The sequence below is a fragment of the Ambystoma mexicanum genome, chromosome 7q, assembly GCF_040938575.1.
Source record: "Ambystoma mexicanum isolate Mex_15411 chromosome 7q, UKY_AmexF1_1, whole genome shotgun sequence".
In the NCBI taxonomy this organism is placed as follows: Eukaryota; Metazoa; Chordata; class Amphibia; order Caudata; family Ambystomatidae; genus Ambystoma; species Ambystoma mexicanum.
Window position 1 is genome coordinate 92958671 of NC_090941.1, and position 22528 is coordinate 92981198.

Genomic DNA, 22528 nt, shown 5'->3' on the forward strand with positions numbered 1-22528 from the left:
TTTGCAAATCGCAAAATCGCCATAAGGTGGATGGTCTGTATAGACACCTAACAAATGCGAAAGAAAGAAAGAAAGAGAAAAAAGGAAAGAAAGAAAGAAAGAAAGAAAGAAAGAAAGAAAGAAAGAAAGAAAGAAAGAAAGAAAGAAAGAATCCTATTTCTGACACTAACCCTAGAAATATTCAATTTTCGCACATGTCTACCTTAATATGACTATTACTTTTTTCAAGCATTTAAGTATACACTGTTGATTAAAATGATATTAGGTGTACTGTACATTCCATTACATTCAACTATAAGGCTTGACACAGACTTCAACTTAAGGTGCCTCAAAATGCTAAAAAAACAGACTTTTCTAAATTAGCAGAGCAGCCCACACCAAGTTGCTGTTCCAAAGAAGTAAACCAGTATTCAGTCAAGCACATATACATTCCTACTGTACTTGAAAGAAATTGCAGGATGCTTTCTAGTTTGTGAGATATGTGATGAAGTCCCCTGTGGTAATCTCCGCCTAGTAGCCATGAGCAAGAGACTCGGGGAGCTGGGTGCATAGCCACATCAGTAATGAAAAAATGCACTCCCCATAATGCCTCTCAAGGGCTGGGGAGAGAGTAAAGCTGAAAAACACCCAGCCCTGTCACTTAAGACAGGTAAAACACCAGAAATGCTCCCTTGCATCCTAGGCCACATGCGTTCCCTCACATTCTTAGATTTCATGCACTCACTCGCATCGTAGGCCATGCAAATCGCAAAATCGCCATAAGGTGGATGGTCTGTATAGACACCTATCAAATGAGAAAGAAAGAAAGAAAGAAAGAAAGAAAGGAAAGAAAGAAAGAAAGAAAGAAAGAAAGAAAGAAAGAAAGAAAGAAAGAAAGAAAGAAAGAAAGAAAGAAAGAAAGAATCCTATTTCTGACACTAACCCTAGAAATATTCAATTTTCGCACATGACTACCTTAATATGACTATTACTTTTTTCAAGCATTTAAGTATACACTGTTGATTAAAATGATATTAGGTGTACTGTACATTCCATTACATTCAACTATAAGGCTTGACACAGACTTCAACTTAAGGTGCCTCAAAATGCTAAAAAAACAGACTTTTCTAAATTAGTAGAGCAGCCCACACCAAGTTGCTGTTCCAAAGAAGTAAACCAGTATTCAGTCAAGCACATATACATTCCTACTGTACTTGAAAGAAATTGCAGGATGCTTTCTAGTTTGTGAGATATGTGATGAAGTCCCCTGTGGTAATCTTCGCCTAGTAGCCATGAGCAAGAGACTCGGGGAGCTGGGTGCGTAGCCACATCAGTAATGAAAAAATGCACTCCCCATAATGCCTCTCAGGGGCTGGGGAGAGAGTAAAGCTGAAAAACACCCAGCCCTGTCACTTAAGACAGGTAAAACACCAGAAAACCTGTCACGGGATTCAAATATCAAAATCAAACAGGAAAGCCAATTTTGGAGGGACTACATCTCCTACGATGCCCTTCTATCCCAACCAGAAAACCCAGAAGGGATCAGGGAAATGAAATGATCCCTTCAAAGACCAGGAGGCCATAACAAAATCTTTCAAGGACAGGGAGTTTCTGGGAGAAACCTAAACACCCTTAGAGATACCATATCACACTTGCCTTCCCTAGAGCAGAACAGCATGATATCATCCAAACAAGCAGCTTGTTCAGATTCCTCCTACTCATGGAGTTTCAAAGTGGCCACTAGGGTTCTTAAAGAGTTAGCCCAGCCCTCCCAACCTCAATATGACTATCAGTAAGTAAGATAGACCAGCCAATCCCAACCCTTATAAGATTTAGCCTCACAGCTGCAGACTATCAGCCCTAATTACAATCAAGGGGAGGAGGCATGTTGCTATATATGTCAACCAGCCCAGTTCAGTGAGGTGGCTGACAAGGGCAGGTTGCTCATGTTTGGAGAATGCTGGAGAGCGAAGATTTCTGGAGAGGAGAGGTGCTGCAGAGACTTTGGCGACTGGAGGCAGGCGTGTGCTGGATGAATGGAGAGGAGGGGGTGATCTCTACAGAAGAGAAGAAAGTTCAGAGATTGAAATGTGTGAGAAAGGAAGGAAAGTAGGGGACCTGGAGTGGAGTAAAAGGATTGAGTAAAATTAGAAGGCAGGAGTTTGGCTGAGTTGTTAGATACCGCAGAGATGTGGGCTTGGATGTGTGCTCTATTCTTAGTGCGAACAGAGAGTCTGTAATGCCTTTGGAGTAGGCGGCAGTGCAGTTTGTCAGAGGGTGCACTTGATGCCCTCCACTTCCTCTCAACCACCCTGCTCTTGCATTGGAGGGTGACTAGGTCAGAGTCGTACCAAGAGTTGCGCTTAGTTTTGGGCTTCAAGCCGATCCTCATGAAAGGGGTAAGTATGTGAAGAGTGTCAGAGATAGAAAGATGACGCTTAGAAAGGGTTGTGTCAAGATGTGAGTCAACCAAAGGTGCAGAAGAAGAAGAAAAAGTAGCAGTGAAAGCCTCAACTGACACATACTTCATGGGTCGGATGACCGAGAAGGTAGGTGGCAGTGCTGGAGTCAGCTTGGCCTGAAGGGTAGAGAGCGGGAGATGGGAAGAAAGGAGAAAGTGCTCACTCCAGGAGAGAGGAGTGGTGAGAGGGTTAGAGGGAGGGTCAGAGGAGATCAGAACATCCAGGATATGCCCTGCAAAGTGATTTGGGCCAGAGGGAAGAATAGAAAGAAGAGAGAGAGAGAGAGAGAGAGAGAGAGAGAGAGAGAGAGAGAGAGAGAGAGAGAGAGAGAGAGAGAGTCACAGAGTCAGAAGGACATGAAGCATTCAAGTGGATCTTAAGGTCTCTGAGGGGGAGAAGTTGAGCGGTAGGGGTGAGAAGGGAGGAGGAGAGGTACATCCACTCAGAGAGGAAGGAGGCTACCTGACCGGGTGGTTGGTAGATAGTGGCCACAGTGAGAGAAAGGCCAGGAGAGATAGAGAGCCTGCCAACCAGCCATTCAAAAGAGGAGTAGTCCTGAATAGGAATGATAGAAGGGATCCGCTCCAGGAATATCAAGACTACACCCCCACCGGGATGGTTGGTTCTGGGCATGGAGAGGATCTTGTAGCCATCACGAAGGAGAGTGGTCAAAGTTTGTGACAGAGCTAGCCATGAACCTTATCTTGGTCAGACCGAGTACATCCAGATTGAGTTCTTTCAGGAGACGGTAGATGTTAGAGGAGTGTTTCATATCTGAGCGAGAGTTGAAAGTAGCACTGTGGAGCAGGTTGCCCCCTTGGAAGGACTTCCTTGGAGGGGGTACAGGTCAGAGGTATACCCTGTGGAAGTGATATAGGTGCCCAAGGATGGGCAGAGGAGGAAGGAAGAGAGGGCAAGGTAGCCGATGAGGAGCAGTTAGGTGCCAGTGGGGGGGGAAGAGGTATGAGGCAATAGGGTGGCCAGAGAAGCAGCAGGGCAGCTGTAGAGGTGGCGATGGAAGGAGAAGGCAGAGGAGGCAGAGGAGCCAGAGAGGGGAAAGATGCGGCAGCAAGAGAAGAAAGAAAGTTGATAAGGCGTGGGAAGCATCTATCAAAAGGAGGAGGTTGACTTTAGGGCCTTGGACCAAGACGGTGCCGTTTAGGTAAAAATTAATGATAGTATTGTTGGAGTTGAAGAGGTCCAGGAGGGCCTCCCATCGGGTGCCACCATTAATCGGTGAAGAGGAAAAAGGAGAGATAACAGAAACCATATGCGCAGTCCATAGTCCTCGAGAGGGAATGTCAAAGAGGATGTCACTAAGGGTCTGTCTGGAGGAAGCACTGGTGTAGGTATCAGCAAGGGAGGCCTGGGTTGGAGACCAGGATATCCCTTTTGAACTTCTTCCTACCAGACCTACTGAGAAGGATAGGGTATTCGATAGAAAAGCAGTTAGACAAGATAGGTGAGACCAGAGCACACGAGGGGAGAGTGGGGGGAAAGGGAGAGTGGAGAGTGGAAGCGGTAAGCTAGGGAGGAGGCAGTTTGGAGGGGTAAACACTAGGGTGGGGGGACACAGAAGGAGGAGAGGCATACAGATTACAGAACAATGACAGAAAATCAGATGCAATATATAGACAAAGTCAGTTGCCAACAGAACCTAGGAATAAAGAATGGACACAGCACGGATGCAGGCAGTACAATGTAAGCAAATAACCAAAGAGAAACACAAAACAGAAGAATCAAACAATCTCTTAGGGAACCTAGAAGTAAGGAAGAAAACAGCAGGGATGCAGGCAGTATAATGTAAGCAAACAAACATGGATAACAAAAATGCCAAAAAGCAGAACAATCGACCATGGAACCTAGTAGAAAAGAATAAACACAGCAGGGATGCAGGCAGCATGATGTAAGCAAACAACCATAGATAATAAAACACCAAAAATAGAACAATCAACCAGGAAACTTAGGAGAAAAGAATGAACACAACAGGGATGCAGGCAATGCAATATAGCCAGCAACCATAGAGAAAAGACCTCCGAACAGTACACAATAGGTCAGGGGAAGAGGGCTAGGTAAGGGGAGGGGGTTAGGAAAGGGGAAAGGAGAGGGCCCGCAGGGAATGCAGAAGCATGGGGATGAGTGGGGAAGAAAGCCTAGAGTTGCAAGGTAGTGCACACAGCCTAAGACACACACAATCTAGGATTGCAAGGGAAGCACGCAGCCTAGGATGCTGAGGGAGTGCACACAGCCTAAGATGCAAATGAGCGCATGCATTCTAGGATTACAAGGGAACGGACATGGCATAGGATGCAAGGGAATGCACACAGCTGAGAGTCAGAGGGCGCTAATGTGGCCTAAAATGCGGGGGAGCATGCATGGCCTAGGATGTGAGTGAGTTCATGTAATCTAGGATTGTGAGGGAATGCATGTGACCTAAGATGCAAGAGAGCACTTGAAGCCAAGGATGAGAGGCAGCATACGTGGCCTAAGATGCGAGTGGAAGCGCACACAGTCTAGGATTGCGAGGGAAGCATGAGGCCTAGGATGCTGAGGGATTGCACACAGCCCATGATGCGAGTGAGCGCATGCAATCTAGGATTGCGAGGGAATGCACATGGCATAGGATGCAAGAGAGTGCACACAGCTGAGGATGAGAGTGAGCGTACGTGGCTTAAAATGTGAGGGAGCACACATGGCCTACGATGCGAGTGAGTGCATGAAATCTAAGATTGTGAGGGAATGCATGTGGCCTAGGATGCAAGGGAGCATTCGCAGCCAAGGATGAGAGGGAGCGTACGCACCCTAAGATGCGAGCGAGCATGTGTGGCATAGGATGCGAGTAAGCATAAGTGAGCAGGGGACAGTGTGGGGCAAGAGTGACAAGGGCCACCAGGTCAGGGGGTTTATGTGGAATAAAGCAAGCTAACTCTCCCAGCAACTTCTTACCTGGTGGTCACAGACAGGAGGATGATTCGTCAGCACTCACTGTCCACGCCGCTACCCCTTTGCCACCAAACACCTGCATCCCTGAACTCTGCAGCCTCGTCCTGCGAGGGTGGTGCCGCAGAGGGTCTCTACCTCAGTCATTGCAGGCACGGATGCATGGACATGGCAAAGCATGCTACGTATCGTCGGGCAGCAATTCCTGGGCACCTACATCGCTCAACAACAGGGCCTTGTCCTGCGAGGGCTTTGCTGCAGGGGGTCTGTACCTCAATTCTTATAGGCACGGATGCATAGACATAGCGAAGCATGCAAATTATCACAGGTCAGTGTCTCCTGCATACCTACATCACTCACCACTGCAGCCTTGTCCTGTGAGTGCTTTGCTCCTGAGGATCTGTACCTTGGTTCTTATAGGCACGGATGCATGGACATAGCAAAGCATGCTACGTATCATCGGGCAGTGTCTCCTGCGCACCTGCGTCGCTCAACACTGCAGCCTTGTCCAGCGAGGGCTTGTAAAAATATACCATTTCTACTAATTTTGAGAAGCTAGTACTCCAAAAAACTAGTGCATATAAGATGTGTTACTAAGTGCAACAAGTCCTATTCAATTGAAAGGCTGAACACGATTTAAGGGTTGTTAACAGATCTAAGCAGTGAGTACTATCTTTTTGTGGTGCTGGCATGGTTTTATTGTAATGTACATGTGCACCGGTTTCAGAAAGCTAGTTTCTACAGAGTTGAGTGATATGTCAGCTTGTGTGTGTGATGGGGCCTCGAAGGTCTAAGGGTGTACTCACTTTCCACATTTGCTCCAGGACTACCAGTGGCCTCCTCCTGCTCTATGTTCAGGCAATGATGATTGTTGCCACACTCTCACCAGTTTTCAGGGTGTAGCGTCATGAACCACCAAACATTCCCTGTCCACTATGGCTGGTCAGACCGTATCACTTTGGCCATGGCCAAGCTGAGTTACATTCATTCAAAATAGTATGTCACCAAACCCATACTTTCCATCTGTCAATGGAAATGGAACTTAAAACTAGGTCCTGAGAGGAAACTGATGCCGAAAACCTGCAAACTATGCTGCTCCTTTTTAAGTGTGAGGCAGATGGCTCAGTGTTGGGAGAATCAACGACCAATGAAAATTGTTTCACATTTAAGTGAGAGAAGTGTCACAAAAATGCATTATTTTATTGATGATTTCCACCTCTTACTTGATACTATGACAAGGGTGCACTTGTGGGATGCAGGTCACCTGTGCACCTTAGAGATAACACACTGGTGCTTTTGATTACATTTCACCCAAAGACTGGGTTTTAACCAACATCTAGTGACAACAGGAGATGCAGAATGCAGCAGTTGAAAATGGAACTTCATTTCTAAAAGTTTGAAGAGGCCTAAATCTGCCAGAAATGTAATCTGGCTAACAGGAGAACACAGACTGTGTTAAAAGAAATACACTTTAAGGTGAGAAAGTCAAATAAATCATTCTGCGATTTTATAGAATCTTTCAAAGCAGCACCTTTTTACTGACCTAAATGGAGATTCTCAACTTTACATCAGAGAGACACTATTAAAAAGATGATGTTTTATTTAAATTGACAACAATGGATGTTACATACTTTGCTATAGTGTAAATATGTTAAAGAATCAATGGCTCTATTGGTTGGGATAATAATTGGATTCATTTCACCTAGTCCTTTATTTTGCACACTTAAATTGACCTGGGTTTCATCTATCATACCTTTGTGAGTCTCCCAGGGGAGAATGTTAGAAAATGACTCTAAAATCCCAGAAAATTACAATCTTTGGGCTTCACACAAGTTTCACATCTAGGGTGAACAGATGGCCGGATTTACATGCCAGCCTTGAATGCAAATTAATTGCACTTAGCTTGCACATTTTTTACCCTGCCACCATAAAAGCCAGCTTCTGTGTTGGTCTAATGCAGTGAGAACAAAAGTACCTGTCATCCTATTTTGAATCAATCGCTCCCTGAACCTATTCGATAGTTTTCTTTCCTGAAGCCATGTGATGAAGCTCGGGACCTTAATCGCAGTCAAATGTAGGGCATGTCACAAATAATATTTTGCCAAATAAGAGATAAAAAGTGTGACAAATTCATAATGTTATGAAGACATATGCAAAATAGTTATGTCACATATCCAAAAATGCACCTGCAACCACAGTGGATTGTAATAATCTTGATTTCATTGAATTAGCATATTGCTGTCATAAATTCTGGAAGAAATATATGGAGGAGTTTTTGGCTCTCACTATTTCTGACCACACATATAGAAAAATAAACATTCCATTTTGGGGAGTGTATTCAATGGGATAATTTGGCTGTTGGATAAGCCATTGACAGTATAAGGCCAATCAAAAAGTGTGACAAAAACATAACATAAGATATTGGTCAACATATGGGAGAGGATTGTGACACTGGAACACAACTGCAAAAAAGAATACTATCAGTTCTGTTTGGATGGATACAAAAGAGCGACCAATTTAAGGGCTGCAGAAGGCATGGTTCCTGTTCCAAGGCATGTTTCCTGCCCACAAAGAAACCTACAGAAGGGAACCATTACGTTAGATGTCAATTTAATCCAACTTAAAATAACTTTCTGAGTTTGGGGTGCAAAGATATAGATACTACTTCTGGTCAAATTGTGCGCTGCTCTTTAAAATCATAATCTCATTAAAGCGCTATAACAAATATAGCCCTTACATGACATAATGAAGATAAGTTTGATAATATGCATTCTGTGAAGGTCATGGCTATTTAATAAGGAATGGGAAATGAGAGCAAGTTTAAAGAAGTCACATCTATTCCCATAATATTTGGCAAATGCAAATGTAAATCCCATTCAACCCGTCATTCGGAAATTGTACATTGAGATTCCTATGTGATTTGAAAGGGGAGGGGTATTTATATTTGTTCAGTACCATCTAAAAAACATTTTCACAGGTTGGGTGGGTGAGTCAAAATAGCCTTTGCATTCTAAATGGAAAGCATTAGATGCCTAAACCAAAACGTGCACAATTCTAGTCCAAGTTATTGTAAGCATAGTGTAAACTGCACACACATGTTAGGAGCCCAGAGCACCACGGGAAAGTAAAATTCTTTGATTGATTTATAAATGTGACTTTCTGTGTATTTTGAGACACTGACCAACAATTGATCGAATTGCAAGTAGAATGTCTTGTGTTATTCAGAACTTTCTCTCTCTCTATATATATATATGTATATATATATATATATATATATATATATATATATATTCAGTGAATATACTTTATTAAAGGGACATTCTGGTTAAATTGCACTAAAAAAACCTATCCAATTCAGTGGAAAAAGTTTGTTGAAGGGATGTAAAACCGAAAAACCACAGAAATTTCACTGGTTATGGTAAGCTAAGCGACCATAACTCGCTCCACCAGCATGCACTGCTAAGACTAACATCTAGGACATCAAAGATGGCATCCCACATGTCATTGATGACATCACTAATGAAACAGTAGGCCGCAGACATCTAAACAAATGTAGGTGGTGGCAGCACCTAAACCATTGCACTCTTTTGCAGGAGAAAGTGGTAGCGCTGAAAAGAGCCCTTTTTTGGGAATTTTTTTTTCAAGTTTTATAGTAAAGTAGGGAACACCTACTGCAAAATCCTTGCTATAGCATGTAGGATATTTTGCTAAAATAAAAGCTGATTACCAGCAGCAGTAAGATGTAATCCATCTATGCGAAAAATGTTGGTGCTGTGAAATTTAATGTTTTCATTATGGAAAGACATCATGACAACATGTCTCAAAAAAGCACAAACAGCCTTGTTGACATTGCACCTCGCTTTCTCCATTTGCAGACCAAATGACCTGGAGCGCAGCCACATCTGTCTCTGGGCAATGCGAGAAAAAAAGACTTGGGCGTTTGGAACATGTCCACCATTTTCCCAAATGTCTCTTTCTTTTCAAACTGCAGTGAAATTCCACTTACATGGCCTAAACTATACCCTCCACACTAAGGGCCGGATTTTGTTGCGTCACCAAAGAGCAGGTCCACCACCCACTTCATGCTGCGCACTCCATACAACCCTCACATCAACATGATCAAATCCAAGATGTGCAGCCACTTCACACTGCTATGCAACCAATGAATCCATGAGTCCCCTAAAATACATACACTCTGCCTCCTGAAAGACACAGGAATAACCATAGCCATCTGCACTCCTCTTAGCAAACAGACCTTCTGCCACACTCTCTCCTTGCATGCCACACCCAGGAAACCTTATTGGGCAATCCCCTGGGCTCCACAGTACCATTTTCATGCCTGCCATCCTCAAAAGCCCCAGATGTGGCACATGCTATCCGCAGCCTACCACGTTGTCCACAGACAGATCGTACAATGAAAGGGGGTGGGGAGAGAAATGTAACCCAGGGTAGGAGATTTTCTCTTTAGTGGTGGCTCTGAAAAGAGACTTTTTTTAAAGTTGTTTGTAAACAAACACCTTTTTAAACTTTATCTCTGGCTTCTCTGTGGTTGTTTTTTCCTTACAGGCTTACATGAACCTCTTCAGAGCATTCCTTACATTGTAAAGCAAAATGGCATTCCCAATGTTTGACAAATAAATGCCATCTGCAGTGAAAAAATTGACACTCTCAGAATTAATGTTCTGATTCTCAAAAGAGAACATCCCAATACTACACAAAAATGAAGATATGCCTCTGTTCAGAAGACACCTCCCTGCATCTTGCTGAGGACAGAAGACATTGGGGCAGTTCCATAGTGCTCTAGGTGGTATGTGTGAAAACAGCACTTTTGCACATGGAAAAAACAGAATAAATGCCTTTAGCAAGTACTTCAGTGCACTCTGCAAACTTAGTGCACTGACGTACCCCAAATGCAGTCATTCACAGTGCACCACAAGCACATCTGGAGTATTGAAAGTGGCTATATATGTACAAAGTGCAAGCACATCTTGCAAATTGCACCCAGGAACACCACACCACTAAACCTCCACTCCCTGAAATCCAAGGGTGGCGGAAAGGACACTTATCTCTGCATACCTCTGAAAATTAGTAATGAAACAATCTCCCACCATCTACACACTGAGTCTCTCCATCTCTCCAACCACACCCATCTTCACTACACACAGCAATGAAAAAAGTATTATCCTCCCTTTCTATAAAGCACAACCTGAACACCTGATTGCCTAATCCCCACAGTCCGATGAGAAGTCCCGGATGTGGTACTCCCGGTCCCTAGACTACCAAGGTGTCTGCGGACCCTGTAACACAGCGGAAGCCCTTCTTCCCTTTCCGCTTCACTCTTTGCACAACTTCCTCATTGGATACTGTTAAGCAGTCACACACCCATCCACCAATCACATCCAATAACTCTACATCTAACTCTGTCATCTCAATTCAACACTTCTCCTGTTACTTCCAAGCACTTGCACCAATCACAACTGTAAAACTCTCCAAGATGTCTACTTCCAGATTTATCCACATCTGCATCCATCAACACAAACTACAAGTATGCATATATGCATATATTGTGTAAAGTACATTTCCAACTCTTTTACAAATGCATATGAACAGAGTTCCTGCCGCTCACCCTGCATAACCTACTCAATAATCATACTCACATTTGTCCCATCTCCTGACATCAAGTCGCAGTTACTGACAATGCTGTGTGTTCAGAACGTTTTCTTTTAATGAGCACTTGCATAACAGTTTCAAAAGACATATTTCAATTTTAGCAGCACTCTCTGTGATTATTTTGTAAAGAAAAAAGAAAAACACATTGGGAACATTTCTGCAGCATGTTTAAGTGAAATTTAAATATATTACCATGACATGCATTCTTGCCCATATCACCTATTCTAATGTGCAAACTATTATTTTATCCTTTCATTCTGTCACTTTTAAAACCACTGCTCCCACTAACAAAGCTGCACTAAAACTCCCACAATGCACACTGAAAACGAAAACTGGATGTATGTTACTGAAGCATGCCATGTACATGGATTGAAAAATGACAACATCCAATGTGTTTAAAACTATTCGTTGCAGAACCATTTGAAGGAAACCTAATAAATGAATGGTACATTTACAGCAGTGGTGTGTGTAATTTTTAACAAATTAATGAAAGAAAAACCAAACGATTTCTCCAAAATTTTGCAATAGCACTCACATACCAAGCATGCATGTGTGGGGAAGTTACTAAAATTTCACACACAAAAATTCTCCTTTCTAATCTGTACATGCTTCTTGGCGTCTACATTTTTCTCGGCATTCTAGGACTTGCAGCACTCTATTTCTAATACAAAGAGTTCAACCACAACTGTCACACGTTCAAAACTCCAGCCCCATAGGGCATACTTATCATGGAACCACTGGCCCCAATACCAATGCTGCTGGTGCTCCCATGCCCCCATACACATACAGTGCTATGCAACTGCACACAAATAGAGACTAACATTTTCCACCACCTGACTTTCCAGGCCAACATGACCTGTAATGTCCTAGTGGCATGGCAAGGTGGCTGCCAAACTATTATTAGGAATCTGGCGGCAACCCATCTGCAGCAACAGCAGTGTTACAACCATACTCGTAATCACGTGCAATGTTACTAACTCTTCTTTCCAACAACTCCACCGACAGTGTAAAATAATGTCTTCTTGTACTACAATTATTTTGCCATTATCACACATACCCACTAATTTTCTTCTTTCCCAATTGCAGTGACAAAAATTCTCCTGAAAGACATCAACGTCTCCCCTAGAAGATAAGAACCGGAAGAAACCTACTCTTCACATCCCACAAAGTAAGTGCAGTAGTGTAGTAGTATTCTTGCTGTTACTCATACAGTGCAGTGTAACTGTATAGTAGCCTACAAAATTCTATCCAAAGCAACAAAATATACTTCACTCTTAGTCATTGCACCAAAGCAGATACACTATTTCTATTCTCATATGAACAACAGTATCATAACACCCATTAGTATCATGAAAACATCATAATGTCCTTACTTATTCATGCACAATACACTGTCATACACACGGGACCAAGCCCCTCATACATCTATACACACTGCTACTCTTACAACCTTCCCAACCAGAACTAACAGCCCATTGCACATCCCTCTATTTATGCCTGACCTGATATTCAAGCACTCATTCACAATGCACGAAAATACACAGCACAACTTTCATAGCCGCACTTTAATTTTTTCTCCAACAGACAAAACAGAATGCCCACTAAAAAGCAACTCTGTAGAAAACAATGAAAAAATAAAGCAGACAAAATTAAAAGCATGCAAAATATGCATCCACCTCTAGCAGAATTTATAGCAAATGTTCAAATGAAACAGCTAATACAGTCAATCAAGAAAACTGAACCAGATAGCAGTAAATAAACTTTGGCCCCTCTTCCAAAAAGTAAAAATAAAAAGAAATGTATTAAGAAGAATAAAACAGCTAATAGCGCTAGCACTACATCTACCAATGTTAACGTAGCCACAGGTAAGCATTCCAAAAATACATTTTACAAAAAAATTTCCACCGTAGAGTAATTCAGAATCTTATAAAAATGGCAGATATATCACGCCCAACCCTTACAAATTACTGCAGTAGAATAATCCTGGAAGCTCTCATTGACAGTGCAATGTTCCTCAAAGGAAAATTGTTTATATTAATTTTAACCAGAATGAAACCACTAACAAAATTATTCAGTAAACTACAAAAAGTACTTCGAAGCACATGTAACGTCAACAGAAATACCTTTGAAAACTTCTGTGCAGGTAAGTGGATTCGCACAACCAGCACAGAACCATATTGCGATGAAAAGGCATACAAACAAGAGCAGAAAAACCCAATTTCCATACATAGCAATGGTGGAGGGTATGAAATGGTAGACAATACCATTAAGGTAAAAGAAACCCTCATTGAAAAAATGTCCCCAGCAAACTTACAATCAACTCTCCAATCCACCCAACCAATCCTTCCAGTCTGCAAATGGCCCTGCACCTCAATATGTAACGTACAGAAGCAATCCTTAAAATCTTTACACCAATTCCTCAATCACTATGTGAAAATAAAAGAGAAAATTTGAATAAAAACATTGCAAACCATGGACTCCTGTCCAGTATGCAGTTACACTGGACTGTGAGGACATTCATTAGCCTGCATTTCAGGACCTGCTTGCAAAAGCACCTTCCACCACATCAAAATGTTAGCAACACACTATTACACTCTACAGAATCTTGTCCAGAGACTGTACTATACAAAAAGTCGTGCTTTAGAACTGCAACATTTTAAAAACATTCTCCTACATGGCACAGCCAAAGAATTCCTTGAAGAAATACACCAAATCCAAAGCAAATATTTTGGAACTGAAGATGACTTAGAAAATCCAGTAACTTTAGAAAAGAGTAGTGAAAACCTTACAAATGCAAATCCTCTAATAAACATGTACAAAAAAGAAATAACAAAGTTTGAAAGCACATCTGCTGAAGTACCAAACCAAGTATGTGTGAATTGTCACAGAAATCTTTATACAAAGAGCACCAAAACTGTAGATGTAATGTACAAAATAGAAGACAATGAGGAATCCCAATGATTCCAATGAGCTGTCTATCTTAGACATCATAGACATAGCGAAGCATGCAAATTATCACAGGTCAGTGTCTCCTGCATACCTACATCACTCACCACTGCAGCCTTGTCCTGTGAGTGCTTTGCTCCTGAGGATCTGTACCTTGGTTCTTATAGGCACGGATGCATGGACATAGCAAAGCATGCTACGTATCATCGGGCAGTGTCTCCTGCGCACCTGCGTCGCTCAACACTGCAGCCTTGTCCAGCGAGGGCTTGTAAAAATATACCATTTCTACTAATTTTGAGAAGCTAGTACTCCAAAAAACTAGTGCATATAAGATGTGTTACTAAGTGCAACAAGTCCTATTCAATTGAAAGGCTGAACACGATTTAAGGGTTGTTAACAGATCTAAGCAGTGAGTACTATCTTTTTGTGGTGCTGGCATGGTTTTATTGTAATGTACATGTGCACCGGTTTCAGAAAGCTAGTTTCTACAGAGTTGAGTGATATGTCAGCTTGTGTGTGTGATGGGGCCTCGAAGGTCTAAGGGTGTACTCACTTTCCACATTTGCTCCAGGACTACCAGTGGCCTCCTCCTGCTCTATGTTCAGGCAATGATGATTGTTGCCACACTCTCACCAGTTTTCAGGGTGTAGCGTCATGAACCACCAAACATTCCCTGTCCACTATGGCTGGTCAGACCGTATCACTTTGGCCATGGCCAAGCTGAGTTACATTCATTCAAAATAGTATGTCACCAAACCCATACTTTCCATCTGTCAATGGAAATGGAACTTAAAACTAGGTCCTGAGAGGAAACTGATGCCGAAAACCTGCAAACTATGCTGCTCCTTTTTAAGTGTGAGGCAGATGGCTCAGTGTTGGGAGAATCAACGACCAATGAAAATTGTTTCACATTTAAGTGAGAGAAGTGTCACAAAAATGCATTATTTTATTGATGATTTCCACCTCTTACTTGATACTATGACAAGGGTGCACTTGTGGGATGCAGGTCACCTGTGCACCTTAGAGATAACACACTGGTGCTTTTGATTACATTTCACCCAAAGACTGGGTTTTAACCAACATCTAGTGACAACAGGAGATGCAGAATGCAGCAGTTGAAAATGGAACTTCATTTCTAAAAGTTTGAAGAGGCCTAAATCTGCCAGAAATGTAATCTGGCTAACAGGAGAACACAGACTGTGTTAAAAGAAATACACTTTAAGGTGAGAAAGTCAAATAAATCATTCTGCGATTTTATAGAATCTTTCAAAGCAGCACCTTTTTACTGACCTAAATGGAGATTCTCAACTTTACATCAGAGAGACACTATTAAAAAGATGATGTTTTATTTAAATTGACAACAATGGATGTTACATACTTTGCTATAGTGTAAATATGTTAAAGAATCAATGGCTCTATTGGTTGGGATAATAATTGGATTCATTTCACCTAGTCCTTTATTTTGCACACTTAAATTGACCTGGGTTTCATCTATCATACCTTTGTGAGTCTCCCAGGGGAGAATGTTAGAAAATGACTCTAAAATCCCAGAAAATTACAATCTTTGGGCTTCACACAAGTTTCACATCTAGGGTGAACAGATGGCCGGATTTACATGCCAGCCTTGAATGCAAATTAATTGCACTTAGCTTGCACATTTTTTACCCTGCCACCATAAAAGCCAGCTTCTGTGTTGGTCTAATGCAGTGAGAACAAAAGTACCTGTCATCCTATTTTGAATCAATCGCTCCCTGAACCTATTCGATAGTTTTCTTTCCTGAAGCCATGTGATGAAGCTCGGGACCTTAATCGCAGTCAAATGTAGGGCATGTCACAAATAATATTTTGCCAAATAAGAGATAAAAAGTGTGACAAATTCATAATGTTATGAAGACATATGCAAAATAGTTATGTCACATATCCAAAAATGCACCTGCAACCACAGTGGATTGTAATAATCTTGATTTCATTGAATTAGCATATTGCTGTCATAAATTCTGGAAGAAATATATGGAGGAGTTTTTGGCTCTCACTATTTCTGACCACACATATAGAAAAATAAACATTCCATTTTGGGGAGTGTATTCAATGGGATAATTTGGCTGTTGGATAAGCCATTGACAGTATAAGGCCAATCAAAAAGTGTGACAAAAACATAACATAAGATATTGGTCAACATATGGGAGAGGATTGTGACACTGGAACACAACTGCAAAAAAGAATACTATCAGTTCTGTTTGGATGGATACAAAAGAGCGACCAATTTAAGGGCTGCAGAAGGCATGGTTCCTGTTCCAAGGCATGTTTCCTGCCCACAAAGAAACCTACAGAAGGGAACCATTACGTTAGATGTCAATTTAATCCAACTTAAAATAACTTTCTGAGTTTGGGGTGCAAAGATATAGATACTACTTCTGGTCAAATTGTGCGCTGCTCTTTAAAATCATAATCTCATTAAAGCGCTATAACAAATATAGCCCTTACATGACATAATGAAGATAAGTTTGATAATATGCATTCTGTGAAGGTCATGGCTATTTAATAAGGAATGGGAAATGAGAGCAAGTTTAAAGAAGTCACATCTATTCCCATAATATTTGGCAAATGCAAATGTAAATCCCATTCAACCCGTCATTCGGAAATTGTACATTGAGATTCCTATGTGATTTGAAAGGGGAGGGGTATTTATATTTGTTCAGTACCATCTAAAAAACATTTTCACAGGTTGGGTGGGTGAGTCAAAATAGCCTTTGCATTCTAAATGGAAAGCATTAGATGCCTAAACCAAAACGTGCACAATTCTAGTCCAAGTTATTGTAAGCATAGTGTAAACTGCACACACATGTTAGGAGCCCAGAGCACCACGGGAAAGTAAAATTCTTTGATTGATTTATAAATGTGACTTTCTGTGTATTTTGAGACACTGACCAACAATTGATCGAATTGCAAGTAGAATGTCTTGTGTTATTCAGAACTTTCTCTCTCTCTATATATATATATGTATATATATATATATATATATATATATATATATATATATATATATATATTCAGTGAATATACTTTATTAAAGGGACATTCTGGTTAAATTGCACTAAAAAAACCTATCCAATTCAGTGGAAAAAGTTTGTTGAAGGGATGTAAAACCGAAAAACCACAGAAATTTCACTGGTTATGGTAAGCTAAGCGACCATAACTCGCTCCACCAGCATGCACTGCTAAGACTAACATCTAGGACATCAAAGATGGCATCCCACATGTCATTGATGACATCACTAATGAAACAGTAGGCCGCAGACATCTAAACAAATGTAGGTGGTGGCAGCACCTAAACCATTGCACTCTTTTGCAGGAGAAAGTGGTAGCGCTGAAAAGAGCCCTTTTTTGGGAATTTTTTTTTCAAGTTTTATAGTAAAGTAGGGAACACCTACTGCAAAATCCTTGCTATAGCATGTAGGATATTTTGCTAAAATAAAAGCTGATTACCAGCAGCAGTAAGATGTAATCCATCTATGCGAAAAATGTTGGTGCTGTGAAATTTAATGTTTTCATTATGGAAAGACATCATGACAACATGTCTCAAAAAAGCACAAACAGCCTTGTTGACATTGCACCTCGCTTTCTCCATTTGCAGACCAAATGACCTGGAGCGCAGCCACATCTGTCTCTGGGCAATGCGAGAAAAAAAGACTTGGGCGTTTGGAACATGTCCACCATTTTCCCAAATGTCTCTTTCTTTTCAAACTGCAGTGAAATTCCACTTACATGGCCTAAACTATACCCTCCACACTAAGGGCCGGATTTTGTTGCGTCACCAAAGAGCAGGTCCACCACCCACTTCATGCTGCGCACTCCATACAACCCTCACATCAACATGATCAAATCCAAGATGTGCAGCCACTTCACACTGCTATGCAACCAATGAATCCATGAGTCCCCTAAAATACATACACTCTGCCTCCTGAAAGACACAGGAATAACCATAGCCATCTGCACTCCTCTTAGCAAACAGACCTTCTGCCACACTCTCTCCTTGCATGCCACACCCAGGAAACCTTATTGGGCAATCCCCTGGGCTCCACAGTACCATTTTCATGCCTGCCATCCTCAAAAGCCCCAGATGTGGCACATGCTATCCGCAGCCTACCACGTTGTCCACAGACAGATCGTACAATGAAAGGGGGTGGGGAGAGAAATGTAACCCAGGGTAGGAGATTTTCTCTTTAGTGGTGGCTCTGAAAAGAGACTTTTTTTAAAGTTGTTTGTAAACAAACACCTTTTTAAACTTTATCTCTGGCTTCTCTGTGGTTGTTTTTTCCTTACAGGCTTACATGAACCTCTTCAGAGCATTCCTTACATTGTAAAGCAAAATGGCATTCCCAATGTTTGACAAATAAATGCCATCTGCAGTGAAAAAATTGACACTCTCAGAATTAATGTTCTGATTCTCAAAAGAGAAAATCCCAATACTACACAAAAATGAAGATATGCCTCTGTTCAGAAGACACCTCCCTGCATCTTGCTGAGGACAGAAGACATTGGGGCAGTTCCATAGTGCTCTAGGTGGTATGTGTGAAAACAGCACTTTTGCACATGGAAAAAACAGAATAAATGCCTTTAGCAAGTACTTCAGTGCACTCTGCAAACTTAGTGCACTGACGTACCCCAAATGCAGTCATTCACAGTGCACCACAAGCACATCTGGAGTATTGAAAGTGGCTATATATGTACAAAGTGCAAGCACATCTTGCAAATTGCACCCAGGAACACCACACCACTAAACCTCCACTCCCTGAAATCCAAGGGTGGCGGAAAGGACACTTATCTCTGCATACCTCTGAAAATTAGTAATGAAACAATCTCCCACCATCTACACACTGAGTCTCTCCATCTCTCCAACCACACCCATCTTCACTACACACAGCAATGAAAAAAGTATTATCCTCCCTTTCTATAAAGCACAACCTGAACACCTGATTGCCTAATCCCCACAGTCCGATGAGAAGTCCCGGATGTGGTACTCCCGGTCCCTAGACTACCAAGGTGTCTGCGGACCCTGTAACACAGCGGAAGCCCTTCTTCCCTTTCCGCTTCACTCTTTGCACAACTTCCTCATTGGATACTGTTAAGCAGTCACACACCCATCCACCAATCACATCCAATAACTCTACATCTAACTCTGTCATCTCAATTCAACACTTCTCCTGTTACTTCCAAGCACTTGCACCAATCACAACTGTAAAACTCTCCAAGATGTCTACTTCCAGATTTATCCACATCTGCATCCATCAACACAAACTACAAGTATGCATATATGCATATATTGTGTAAAGTACATTTCCAACTCTTTTACAAATGCATATGAACAGAGTTCCTGCCGCTCACCCTGCATAACCTACTCAATAATCATACTCACATTTGTCCCATCTCCTGACATCAAGTCGCAGTTACTGACAATGCTGTGTGTTCAGAACGTTTTCTTTTAATGAGCACTTGCATAACAGTTTCAAAAGACATATTTCAATTTTAGCAGCACTCTCTGTGATTATTTTGTAAAGAAAAAAGAAAAACACATTGGGAACATTTCTGCAGCATGTTTAAGTGAAATTTAAATATATTACCATGACATGCATTCTTGCCCATATCACCTATTCTAATGTGCAAACTATTATTTTATCCTTTCATTCTGTCACTTTTAAAACCACTGCTCCCACTAACAAAGCTGCACTAAAACTCCCACAATGCACACTGAAAACGAAAACTGGATGTATGTTACTGAAGCATGCCATGTACATGGATTGAAAAATGACAACATCCAATGTGTTTAAAACTATTCGTTGCAGAACCATTTGAAGGAAACCTAATAAATGAATGGTACATTTACAGCAGTGGTGTGTGTAATTTTTAACAAATTAATGAAAGAAAAACCAAACGATTTCTCCAAAATTTTGCAATAGCACTCACATACCAAGCATGCATGTGTGGGGAAGTTACTAAAATTTCACACACAAAAATTCTCCTTTCTAATCTGTACATGCTTCTTGGCGTCTACATTTTTCTCGGCATTCTAGGACTTGCAGCACTCTATTTCTAATACAAAGAGTTCAACCACAACTGTCACACGTTCAAAACTCCAGCCCCATAGGGCATACTTATCATGGAACCACTGGCCCCAATACCAATGCTGCTGGTGCTCCCATGCCCCCATACACATACAGTGCTATGCAACTGCACACAAATAGAGACTAACATTTTCCACCACCTGACTTTCCAGGCCAACATGACCTGTAATGTCCTAGTGGCATGGCAAGGTGGCTGCCAAACTATTATTAGGAATCTGGCGGCAACCCATCTGCAGCAACAGCAGTGTTACAACCATACTCGTAATCACGTGCAATGTTACTAACTCTTCTTTCCAACAACTCCACCGACAGTGTAAAATAATGTCTTCTTGTACTACAATTATTTTGCCATTATCACACATACCCACTAATTTTCTTCTTTCCCAATTGCAGTGACAAAAATTCTCCTGAAAGACATCAACGTCTCCCCTAGAAGATAAGAACCGGAAGAAACCTACTCTTCACATCCCACAAAGTAAGTGCAGTAGTGTAGTAGTATTCTTGCTGTTACTCATACAGTGCAGTGTAACTGTATAGTAGCCTACAAAATTCTATCCAAAGCAACAAAATATACTTCACTCTTAGTCATTGCACCAAAGCAGATACACTATTTCTATTCTCATATGAACAACAGTATCATAACACCCATTAGTATCATGAAAACATCATAATGTCCTTACTTATTCATGCACAATACACTGTCATACACACGGGACCAAGCCCCTCATACATCTATACACACTGCTACTCTTACAACCTTCCCAACCAGAACTAACAGCCCATTGCACATCCCTCTATTTATGCCTGACCTGATATTCAAGCACTCATTCACAATGCACGAAAATACACAGCACAACTTTCATAGCCGCACTTTAATTTTTTCTCCAACAGACAAAACAGAATGCCCACTAAAAAGCAACTCTGTAGAAAACAATGAAAAAATAAAGCAGACAAAATTAAAAGCATGCAAAATATGCATCCACCTCTAGCAGAATTTATAGCAAATGTTCAAATGAAACAGCTAATACAGTCAATCAAGAAAACTGAACCAGATAGCAGTAAATAAACTTTGGCCCCTCTTCCAAAAAGTAAAAATAAAAAGAAATGTATTAAGAAGAATAAAACAGCTAATAGCGCTAGCACTACATCTACCAATGTTAACGTAGCCACAGGTAAGCATTCCAAAAATACATTTTACAAAAAAATTTCCACCGTAGAGTAATTCAGAATCTTATAAAAATGGCAGATATATCACGCCCAACCCTTACAAATTACTGCAGTAGAATAATCCTGGAAGCTCTCATTGACAGTGCAATGTTCCTCAAAGGAAAATTGTTTATATTAATTTTAACCAGAATGAAACCACTAACAAAATTATTCAGTAAACTACAAAAAGTACTTCGAAGCACATGTAACGTCAACAGAAATACCTTTGAAAACTTCTGTGCAGGTAAGTGGATTCGCACAACCAGCACAGAACCATATTGCGATGAAAAGGCATACAAACAAGAGCAGAAAAACCCAATTTCCATACATAGCAATGGTGGAGGGTATGAAATGGTAGACAATACCATTAAGGTAAAAGAAACCCTCATTGAAAAAATGTCCCCAGCAAACTTACAATCAACTCTCCAATCCACCCAACCAATCCTTCCAGTCTGCAAATGGCCCTGCACCTCAATATGTAACGTACAGAAGCAATCCTTAAAATCTTTACACCAATTCCTCAATCACTATGTGAAAATAAAAGAGAAAATTTGAATAAAAACATTGCAAACCATGGACTCCTGTCCAGTATGCAGTTACACTGGACTGTGAGGACATTCATTAGCCTGCATTTCAGGACCTGCTTGCAAAAGCACCTTCCACCACATCAAAATGTTAGCAACACACTATTACACTCTACAGAATCTTGTCCAGAGACTGTACTATACAAAAAGTCGTGCTTTAGAACTGCAACATTTTAAAAACATTCTCCTACATGGCACAGCCAAAGAATTCCTTGAAGAAATACACCAAATCCAAAGCAAATATTTTGGAACTGAAGATGACTTAGAAAATCCAGTAACTTTAGAAAAGAGTAGTGAAAATCTTACAAATGCAAATCCTCTAATAAACATGTACAAAAAAGAAATAACAAAGTTTGAAAGCACATCTGCTGAAGTACCAAACCAAGTATGTGTGAATTGTCACAGAAATCTTTATACAAAGAGCACCAAAACTGTAGATGTAATGTACAAAATAGAAGACAATGAGGAATCCCAATGATTCCAATGAGCTGTCTATCTTATAGCAGATAACAAATACAAAATGACTAACTCCTCAATACTTTGCACATACTGCAACGCAAAGCTTGATAATAACCAAATGCCTTCACCGGCTATCATTAATAACTTGGACATTTTCCCA